Source organism: Amaranthus tricolor, chromosome 11, assembly GCF_026212465.1.
Source record: "Amaranthus tricolor cultivar Red isolate AtriRed21 chromosome 11, ASM2621246v1, whole genome shotgun sequence".
NCBI lineage: Eukaryota > Viridiplantae > Streptophyta > Magnoliopsida > Caryophyllales > Amaranthaceae > Amaranthus > Amaranthus tricolor.
In genome coordinates, this window is record NC_080057.1 from 9,064,136 (window position 1) to 9,076,848 (window position 12,713).

Consider the following 12,713-nt stretch of genomic DNA (forward strand, 5'->3'; position numbering starts at 1 on the left):
GAATGAACGATGAAGAATGAACAAGGATCAATGATCAATGTAGAATGAACGATGAAGCATGAACAAGGATTAATGGTCAATGACGAATGAACGATGAAGAATGAACAAGGATCAATGATCAATGAAGAATGAACAAGGATCAATGATCAACGAAGAATGAACGATGAAGAATGAACAAGGATCAATGATCAATGAATAATGAACGATGAAGAATGAACAAGGATTAATGGTCAATGACGAATGAACGATGAAGAATGAACAAGGATCAATGATCAATGAAGAATGAACGATGAAGAATGAATAGGGATTAATGGTCAATGACGAATGAACGATGAAGAATGAACAAGGATCAATGATCAATGAAGAATGAACGATGAAGAATGAACAAGGATCAATGATCAATGAATAATGAACGATGAAGAATGAACAAGGATCAATGAAGAATGACGAATGAACGATGAAGAATGAACAAGGATCAATGATCAATGAAGAATGAACGATGAAGAATGAACAAAGATTAATGCTCAATGAAGAATGAACGATGAAGAATGAACAAGGATCAATGATCAATGAAGAATGAACGATGAAGAATGAACAAGGATTAATGGTCAATGACGAATGAACGATGTAGAATGAACAAGGATCAATGATCAATGAAGAATGAACGATGAAGAATGAACAAGGATCAATGATCAATGACGAATGAACGATGTAGAATGAACAAGGATCAATGATCAATGAAGAATGAACAAGGATCAATGCTCAATGACGAATGAACGACGAAGAATGAACAAGGATCAATGATCAATGTAGAATGAACGATGAAGAATGAACAAGGATCAATGATCAATGTAGAATGAACGATGAACCATGAACAAGGATTAATGGTCAATGACGAATGAACGATGAAGAATGAACAAGGATCAATGATCAATGAAGAATGAACAAGGATCAATGATCAACGAAGAATGAACGATGAAGAATGAACAAGGATCAATGATCAATGAATAATGAACGATGAAGAATGAACAAGGATTAATGGTCAATGACGAATGAACGATGAAGAATGAACAAGGATCAATGATCAATGAAGAATGAACGATGAAGAATGAACAAGGATCAATGATCAATGAATAATGAACGATGAAGAATGAACAAGGATCAATGATCAATGACAAATGAACGATGAAGAATGAACAAGGATCAATGATCAATGATCAATGAAGAATGAACGATGAAGAATGAACAAGGATCAATGATCAATGAAGAATGAACGATGAAGAATGAACAAGGATCAATGATGAATGACGAATGAACGATGAAGAATGAACAAGGATCAATGATCAATGAAGAATGAACGATGAAGAATGAACAAGGATCAATGATCAATGAAGAATTAACAAGGATCAATGATCGATGAAGAATGAACAAGGATTAATGGTCAATGACGAATGAACGATGAAGAATGAACAAGGATCAATGATCAATAAAGGATGAACGATGAAGAATGAACAAGGATCAATGATCAATGAAGAATGAACGAGGAAGAATGAACAAGGATCAATGATGAATGACGAATGAACGATGAAGAATGAACAAGGATCAATGATCAATGAAGAATGAACGATGAAGAATGAACAAAGATTAATGCTCAATGAAGAATGAACGATGAAGAATGAACAAGGATCAATGATCAATGAAGAATGAACGATGAAGAATGAACAAGGATTAATGGTCAATGACGAATGAACGATGTAGAATGAACAAGGATCAATGACCAATGAAGAATGAACGATGAAGAATGAACAAGGATCAATGATCAATGAAGAATGAACAATGAAGAATGAACAAGCAGCAATGCTCAATGACGAATGAACGACGAAGAATGAACAAGGATCAATGATCAATGTAGAATGAACGATGAAGAATGAACAAGGATCAATGATGAATGACGAATGAACGATGAAGAATGAACAAGGATCAATGATCAATGAAGAATGAACGATGAAGAATGAACAAGGATCAATGATCAATGAAGAATGAACAAGGATCAATGATCGATGAAGAATGAACAAGGATTAATGGTCAATGACGAATGAACGATTAAGAATGAACAAGGATCAATGATCAATGAAGAATGAACGATGAAGAATGAACAAGGATCAATGATCAATGACAAATGAACAATGAAGAATGAACAAGGATCAATGATCAATGAAGAATGAACGATGAAGAATAAACAAGGAGCAATGGTCAATGACGAATGAACGATGAAGAATGAACAAGGATCAATGATCAATGAAGAATGAACGATGAAGAATGAACAAGGATCAATGCTCAATGAAGAATGAACGATGAAGAATGAACAAGGATCAATTATCAATGACAAATGAACGATGAAGAATGAACAAGGATCAATGATCAATGAAGAATGAACGATGAAGAATAAACAAGGATTAATGGTCAATGACGAATGAACGATGAAGAATGAACAAGGATCAATGATCAATGAAGGATGAACGATGAAGAATGAACAAGGATCAATGATCAATGAAGCATGAACGATGAAGAATGAACAAGGATCAATGATGAATGACGAATGAACGATGAAGAATGAACAAGGATCAATGATCAATGAAGAATGAACGATGAAGAATAAACAAGGATTAATGGTCAATGACGAATGAACGATGAACAATGAACAAGGATTAATGATCAATGAAGAATGAACGATGAAGAATGAACAAGGATTAATAACAAGGATCAATGATGAATGAAGAATGAACAAGGATCAATGATAAATGAAGAATGAACGATGAAGAATGAACAAGGATTAATGGTCAATGACGAATTAACGATGAAGAATGAACAAGGATCAATGATCAATGAAGAATGAACGATGAAGAATGAACAAGGATCAATGATCAATGAAGAATGAACGATGAAGAATGAACAAGGATCAATGGTCAATGACGAATGAACGATGAAGAATGAACAAGGATCAATGATCAATAAAGAATGAACGATTAAGAATGAACAAGGATTAATGATCAATGAAGAATGAACGATGAAGAATGAACAAGGATTAATGGTCAATGACGAATGAACGATGAAGAATGAACAAGGATCAATGATTAATGAAGAATGAACGATAAAGAATGCACAAGGATCAATGATCAATGAAGAATGAACGATGAAGAATGAACAAGGATGAATAGTCAATGACGAATGAACGATGAAGAATGAACAAGGATCAATGATCAATGAATAATGAACGATGAAGAATGAACAAGGATCAATGATGAATGACGAATGAACGATGAAGAATGAACAAGGATCAATGATGAATGAAGAATGAACGATGAAGAATGAACAAGGATCAATGATCAATGAAGAATGAACGATGAAGAATGAACAAGGATCAATGATCAATGAAGAATGAACGATGAAGAATGAACAAGGATTAATGGTCAATGACGAATGAACGATGAAGAATGAACAAGGATCAATGATCAATGAAGAATGAACGATGAAGAATGAACAAGGATCAATGATCAATGAAGAATGAACGATGAAGAATGAACAAGGATCAATGGTCAATGACGAATGAACGATGAAGAATGAACAAGGATCAATGATCAATGAAGAATGAACGATGAAGAATGAACAAGGATTAATGATCAATGAAGAATGAACGATGAAGAATGAACAAGGATTAATGGTCAATGACGAATGAACGATGAAGAATCAATAAGGATCAATGATCAATGAAGAATGAACGATGAAGAATGAACAAGGATTAATGGTCAATGACGAATGAACGATGAAGAATGAACAAGGATCAATGATCAATGAAGAATGAACGATGAAGAATGAACAAGGATCAATGATCAATGAAGAATGAACGATGAAAAATGAACAAGGATCAATGATCAATGACGAATGAACGATGAAGAATGAACAAGGATCAATGATCAATGAACAATGAACGATGAAGAATGAACAAGGATCAATGATCAATGAAGAATGAACGATGAAGAATGATCAAGGATCAATGATCAATGAAGAATGAACGATGAAGAATGAACAAGGATCAATGGTCAATGACGAATGAATGATGAAGAATGAACAAGGATCAATGATCAATGAAGAATGAACGATGAAGAATGAACAAGGATCAATGATCAATGAAGAATGAATGATGAAAAATGAACAAGGATTAATGGTCAATGACGAATGAACGATGAAGAATGAACAAGGATCAATGATCAATGAAGAATGAACGATGAAGAATGAACAAGGATCAATGATCATTGAAGAATGAACGATGAAGAATGAACAAGGTTCAATGGTCAATGAAGAATGAACGATGAAGAATGAACAAGGATCAATGATCAATGAAGAATGAACGATGAAGAATGAACAAGGATCAATGATCAATGAAGAATGAACGATGAAGAATGAACAAGGATTAATGATCAATGAAGAATGAACAAGGATCAATGATCAATGAAGAATGAACAAGGATCAATGATCAATGAAGAATGAACGATGAAGAATGAACAAGGATCAATTATCAATGAAGAATGAACGATGAAGAATGAACAAGGATCAATGATCAATGAAGAATGAACGTTGAAGAATGAACAAGGATCAATGATCAATGAAGAATGAACGATGAAGAATGAACAAGGATCAATGATCAATGAAGAATGAACGTTGAAGAATGAACAAGGATCAATGATCAATGAAGATTGAACGATGAAGAATGAACAAGGATCAATGATCAATGAAGAATGAACAAGGATCAATGATAAATGAAGAATGAACGATGAAGAATGAACAAGGATTAATGGTCAATGACGAATGAACGATGAAGAATGAACAAGGATCAATGATCAATGAAGAATGAACGATGAAGAATGAACAAGGATCAATGATCAATGAAGAATGAACGATGAAGAATGAACAAGGATCAATGGTCAATGACGAATGAACGATGAAGAATGAACAAGGATCAATGATCAATGAAGAATGAACGATGAAGAATAAACAAGGATTAATGATCAATGAAGAATGAACGATGAAGAATGAACAAGGATTAATGGTCAATGACGAATGAACGATGAAGAATGAACAAGGATCAATGATTAATGAAGAATGAACGATAAAGAATGCACAAGGATCAATGATCAATGAAGAATGAACGATGAAGAATGAACAAGGATCAATGAAGAATGAACGATGAAGAATGAACAAGGATCAATGATCAATGAAGAATGAACGATGAAGAATGAACAAGGATCAATGATCAATGAAGAATGAACGATGAAGAATGAACAAGGATCAATGGTCAATGACGAATGAACGATGAAGAATGAACAAGGATCAATGATCAATGACGAATGAACGATGAAGAATGCACAAGGATCAATGATCAATGAAGAATGAACGATGAAGAATGAACAAGGATCAATGATCAATGAAGAATGAACGATGAAGAATGCACAAGGATCAATGATCAATGAAGAATGAACGATGAAGAATGAACAAGGTTCAATGATCAATGAAGAATGAACAAGGATCAATGATAAATGAAGAATGAACGATGAAGAATGAACAAGGATTAATGGTCAATGACGAATGAACGATGAAGAATGAACAAGGATCAATGATCAATGAAGAATGAACGATGAAGAATGAACAAGGATCAATGATCAATGAACAATGAACGATGAAGAATGAACAAGGATCAATGATCAATGAAGAATGAACGATGAAGAATGATCAAGGATCAATGATCAATGAAGAATGAACGATGAAGAATGAACAAGGATCAATGGTCAATGACGAATGAATGATGAAGAATGAACAAGGATCAATGATCAATGAAGAATGAACGATGAAGAATGAACAAGGATCAATGATCAATGAAGAATGAATGATGAAAAATGAACAAGGATTAATGGTCAATGACGAATGAACGATGAAGAATGAACAAGGATCAATGATCAATGAAGATTGAAAGATGAAGAATGATCAAGGATCAATGATCAATGAAGAATGAACAAAGATCAATGATAAATGAAGAATGAACGATGAAGAATGAACAAGGATTAATGGTCAATGACGAATGAACGATGAAGAATGAACAAGGATCAATGATCAATAAAGAATGAACGATGAAGAATGAACAAGGATCAATGATCAATGAAGAATGAACGATGAAGAATGAACAAGGATCAATGGTCAATGACGAATGAACGATGAAGAATGAACAAGGATCAATGATCAATGAAGAATGAACGATGAAGAATAAACAAGGATTAATGATCAATGAAGAATGAACGATGAAGAATGAACAAGGATTAATGGTCAATGACGAATGAACGATGAAGAATAAACAAGGATCAATGATTAATGAAGAATGAACGATAAAGAATGCACAAGGATCAATGATCAATGAAGAATGAACGATGAAGAATGAACAAGGATCAATGAAGAATGAACGATGAAGAATGAACAAGGATCAATGATCAATGAAGAATGAACGATGAAGAATGAACAAGGATCAATGATCAATGAAGAATGAACGATGAAGAATGAACAAGGATCAATGGTCAATGACGAATGAACGATGAAGAATGAACAAGGATCAATGATCAATGACGAATGAACGATGAAGAATGCACAAGGATCAATGATCAATGAAGAATGAACGATGAAGAATGAACAAGGATCAATGATCAATGAAGAATGAACGATGAAGAATGAACAAGGATCAATGATCAATGAAGAATGAACGATGAAGAATGAACAAGGTTCAATGATCAATGAAGAATGAACGATGAAGAATGAACAAGGATCAATGATCAATGAAGAATCAACGATGAAGAATGAACAAGGATTAATGGTCAATGACGAATGAACGATGAAGAATGAACAAGGATCAATGATCAATGAAGAATTAATGATGAAGAATGAACAAGGATTAATGATCAATGAAGAATGAACAAGGATCAATGATCAATGAAGAATGACGAATGAACGATGAAGAATGAACAAGGATCAATGATCAATGAAGAATGAACGATGAAGAATGAACAAAGATTAATGCTCAATGAAGAATGAACGATGAAGAATGAACAAGGATCAATGATAAATGAAGAATGAACGATGAAGAATGAACAAGGATTAATGGTCAATGACGAATGAACGATGAAGAATGAACAAGGATCAATGATCAATGAAGAATGAACGATGAAGAATGAACAAGGATCAATGATCAATGAAGAATGAACGATGAAGAATGAACAAGGATCAATGGTCAATGACGAATGAACGATGAAGAATGAACAAGGATCAATGATCAATGAAGAATTAATGATGAAGAATGAACAAGGATTAATGATCAATGAAGAATGAACAAGGATCAATGATCAATGAAGAATGAACAAGGATCAATGATCAATGAAGAATGAACGATGAAGAATGAACAAGGATCAATGATCAATGAAGAATGAACGATGAAGAATGAACAAGGATCAATGATCAATGAAGAATGAACGATGAAGAATGAACAAGGATCAATGATCAATGAAGAATGAACGATGAAGAATGAACAAGGATCAATGATCAATGAAGAATGAACGATGAAGAATGAACAAGGATCAATGATCAATGAAGAATGAACGATGAAGAATGAACAAGGATCAATGATCAATGAAGAATGAACGATGAAGAATGAACAAGGATCAATGGTCAATGACGAATGAACGATGAAGAATGAACAAGGATCAATGATCAATGAAGAATGAACGATGAAGAATGAACAAGGATCAATGATCAATGAAGAATGAACGATGAAGAATGAACAAGGATTAATGATCAATGAAGAATGAACAAGGATCAATGATCAATGAAGAATGAACAAGGATCAATGATCAATGAAGAATGAACGATGACGAATGAACAAGGATCAATGGTCAATGACGAATGAACGATGAAGAATGAACAAGGATCAATGATCAATGACGAATGAACGATGAAGAATGCACAAGGATCAATGATCAATGAAGAATGAACGATGAAGAATGAACAAGGATCAATGATCAATGAAGAATGAACGATGAAGAATGAACAAGGATCAATGATCAATGAAGAATGAACGATGAAGAATGAACAAGTTTCAATGATCAATGAAGAATGAACAAGGATCAATGATAAATGAAGAATGAACGATGAAGAATGAACAAGGATTAATGGTCAATGACGAATGAACGATGAAGAATGAACAAGGATCAATGATCAATGAAGAATGAACGATGAAGAATGAACAAGGATCAATGATCAATGAAGAATGAACGATGAAGAATGAACAAGGATCAATGGTCAATGACGAATGAACGATGAAGAATGAACAAGGATCAATGATCAATGAAGAATGAACGATTAAGAATGAACAAGGATTAATGATCAATGAAGAATGAACGATGAAGAATGAACAAGGATTAATGGTCAATGACGAATGAACGATGAAGAATGAACAAGGATCAATGATTAATGAAGAATGAACGATAAAGAATGCACAAGGATCAATGATCAATGAAGAATGAACAAGGATGAATAGTCAATGACGAATGAACGATGAAGAATGAACAAGGATCAATGATCAATGAATAATGAACGATGAAGAATGAACAAGGATCAATGATGAATGACGAATGAACGATGAAGAATGAACAAGGATCAATGATGAATGAAGAATGAACGATGAAGAATGAACAAGGATCAATGATCAATGAAGAATGAACGATGAAGAATGAACAAGGATCAATGATCAATGAAGAATGAACGATGAAGAATGAACAAGGATTAATGGTCAATGACGAATGAACGATGAAGAATGAACAAGGATCAATGATCAATGAAGAATGAACGATGAAGAATGAACAAGGATCAATGATCAATGAAGAATGAACGATGAAGAATGAACAAGGATCAATGGTCAATGACGAATGAACGATGAAGAATGAACAAGGATCAATGATCAATGAAGAATGAACGATGAAGAATGAACAAGGATTAATGATCAATGAAGAATGAACGATGAAGAATGAACAAGGATTAATGGTCAATGACGAATGAACGATGAAGAATCAATAAGGATCAATGATCAATGAAGAATGAACGATGAAGAATGAACAAGGATTAATGGTCAATGACGAATGAACGATGAAGAATGAACAAGGATCAATGATCAATGAAGAATGAACGATGAAGAATGAACAAGGATCAATGATCAATGAAGAATGAACGATGAAAAATGAACAAGGATCAATGATCAATGACGAATGAACGATGAAGAATGAACAAGGATCAATGATCAATGAACAATGAACGATGAAGAATGAACAAGGATCAATGATCAATGAAGAATGAACGATGAAGAATGATCAAGGATCAATGATCAATGAAGAATGAACGATGAAGAATGAACAAGGATCAATGGTCAATGACGAATGAATGATGAAGAATGAACAAGGATCAATGATCAATGAAGAATGAACGATGAAGAATGAACAAGGATCAATGATCAATGAAGAATGAATGATGAAAAATGAACAAGGATTAATGGTCAATGACGAATGAACGATGAAGAATGAACAAGGATCAATGATCAATGAAGAATGAACGATGAAGAATGAACAAGGATCAATGATCATTGAAGAATGAACGATGAAGAATGAACAAGGTTCAATGGTCAATGAAGAATGAACGATGAAGAATGAACAAGGATCAATGATCAATGAAGAATGAACGATGAAGAATGAACAAGGATCAATGATCAATGAAGAATGAACGATGAAGAATGAACAAGGATTAATGATCAATGAAGAATGAACAAGGATCAATGATCAATGAAGAATGAACAAGGATCAATGATCAATGAAGAATGAACGATGAAGAATGAACAAGGATCAATTATCAATGAAGAATGAACGATGAAGAATGAACAAGGATCAATGATCAATGAAGAATGAACGTTGAAGAATGAACAAGGATCAATGATCAATGAAGAATGAACGATGAAGAATGAACAAGGATCAATGATCAATGAAGAATGAACGTTGAAGAATGAACAAGGATCAATGATCAATGAAGATTGAACGATGAAGAATGAACAAGGATCAATGATCAATGAAGAATGAACAAGGATCAATGATAAATGAAGAATGAACGATGAAGAATGAACAAGGATTAATGGTCAATGACGAATGAACGATGAAGAATGAACAAGGATCAATGATCAATGAAGAATGAACGATGAAGAATGAACAAGGATCAATGATCAATGAAGAATGAACGATGAAGAATGAACAAGGATCAATGGTCAATGACGAATGAACGATGAAGAATGAACAAGGATCAATGATCAATGAAGAATGAACGATGAAGAATAAACAAGGATTAATGATCAATGAAGAATGAACGATGAAGAATGAACAAGGATTAATGGTCAATGACGAATGAACGATGAAGAATGAACAAGGATCAATGATTAATGAAGAATGAACGATAAAGAATGCACAAGGATCAATGATCAATGAAGAATGAACGATGAAGAATGAACAAGGATCAATGAAGAATGAACGATGAAGAATGAACAAGGATCAATGATCAATGAAGAATGAACGATGAAGAATGAACAAGGATCAATGATCAATGAAGAATGAACGATGAAGAATGAACAAGGATCAATGGTTAATGACGAATGAACGATGAAGAATGAACAAGGATCAATGATCAATGACGAATGAACGATGAAGAATGCACAAGGATCAATGATCAATGAAGAATGAACGATGAAGAATGAACAAGGATCAATGATCAATGAAGAATGAACGATGAAGAATGCACAAGGATCAATGATCAATGAAGAATGAACGATGAAGAATGAACAAGGTTCAATGATCAATGAAGAATGAACAAGGATCAATGATAAATGAAGAATGAACGATGAAGAATGAACAAGGATTAATGGTCAATGACGAATGAACGATGAAGAATGAACAAGGATCAATGATCAATGAAGAATGAACGATGAAGAATGAACAAGGATCAATGATCAATGAACAATGAACGATGAAGAATGAACAAGGATCAATGATCAATGAAGAATGAACGATGAAGAATGATCAAGGATCAATGATCAATGAAGAATGAACGATGAAGAATGAACAAGGATCAATGGTCAATGACGAATGAATGATGAAGAATGAACAAGGATCAATGATCAATGAAGAATGAACGATGAAGAATGAACAAGGATCAATGATCAATGAAGAATGAATGATGAAAAATGAACAAGGATTAATGGTCAATGACGAATGAACGATGAAGAATGAACAAGGATCAATGATCAATGAAGAATGAACGATGAAGAATGAACAAGGATCAATGATTATTGAAGAATGAACGATGAAGAATGAACAAGGTTCAATGGTCAATGAAGAATGAACGATGAAGAATGAACAAGGATCAATGATCAATGAAGAATGAACGATGAAGAATGAACAAGGATCAATGATCAATGAAGAATGAACGATGAAGAATGAACAAGGATTAATGATCAATGAAGAATGAACAAGGATCAATGATCAATGAAGAATGAACAAGGATCAATGATCAATGAAGAATGAACGATGAAGAATGAACAAGGATCAATTATCAATGAAGAATGAACGATGAAGAATGAACAAGGATCAATGATCAATGAAGAATGAACGTTGAAGAATGAACAAGGATCAATGATCAATGAAGAATGAACGATGAAGAATGAACAAGGATCAATGATCAATGAAGAATGAACGTTGAAGAATGAACAAGGATCAATGATCAATGAAGATTGAAAGATGAAGAATGATCAAGGATCAATGATCAATGAAGAATGAACAAGGATCAATGATAAATGAAGAATGAACGATGAAGAATGAACAAGGATTAATGGTCAATGACGAATGAACGATGAAGAATGAACAAGGATCAATGATCAATAAAGAATGAACGATGAAGAATGAACAAGGATCAATGATCAATGAAGAATGAACGATGAAGAATGAACAAGGATCAATGGTCAATGACGAATGAACGATGAAGAATGAACAAGGATCAATGATCAATGAAGAATGAACGATGAAGAATAAACAAGGATTAATGATCAATGAAGAATGAACGATGAAGAATGAACAAGGATTAATGGTCAATGACGAATGAACGATGAAGAATGAACAAGGATCAATGATTAATGAAGAATGAACGATAAAGAATGCACAAGGATCAATGATCAATGAAGAATGAACGATGAAGAATGAACAAGGATCAATGAAGAATGAACGATGAAGAATGAACAAGGATCAATGATCAATGAAGAATGAACGATGAAGAATGAACAAGGATCAATGATCAATGAAGAATGAACGATGAAGAATGAACAAGGATCAATGGTCAATGACGAATGAACGATGAAGAATGAACAAGGATCAATGATCAATGACGAATGAACGATGAAGAATGCACAAGGATCAATGATCAATGAAGAATGAACGATGAAGAATGAACAAGGATCAATGATCAATGAAGAATGAACGATGAAGAATGAACAAGGATCAATGATCAATGAAGAATGAACGATGAAGAATGAACAAGGTTCA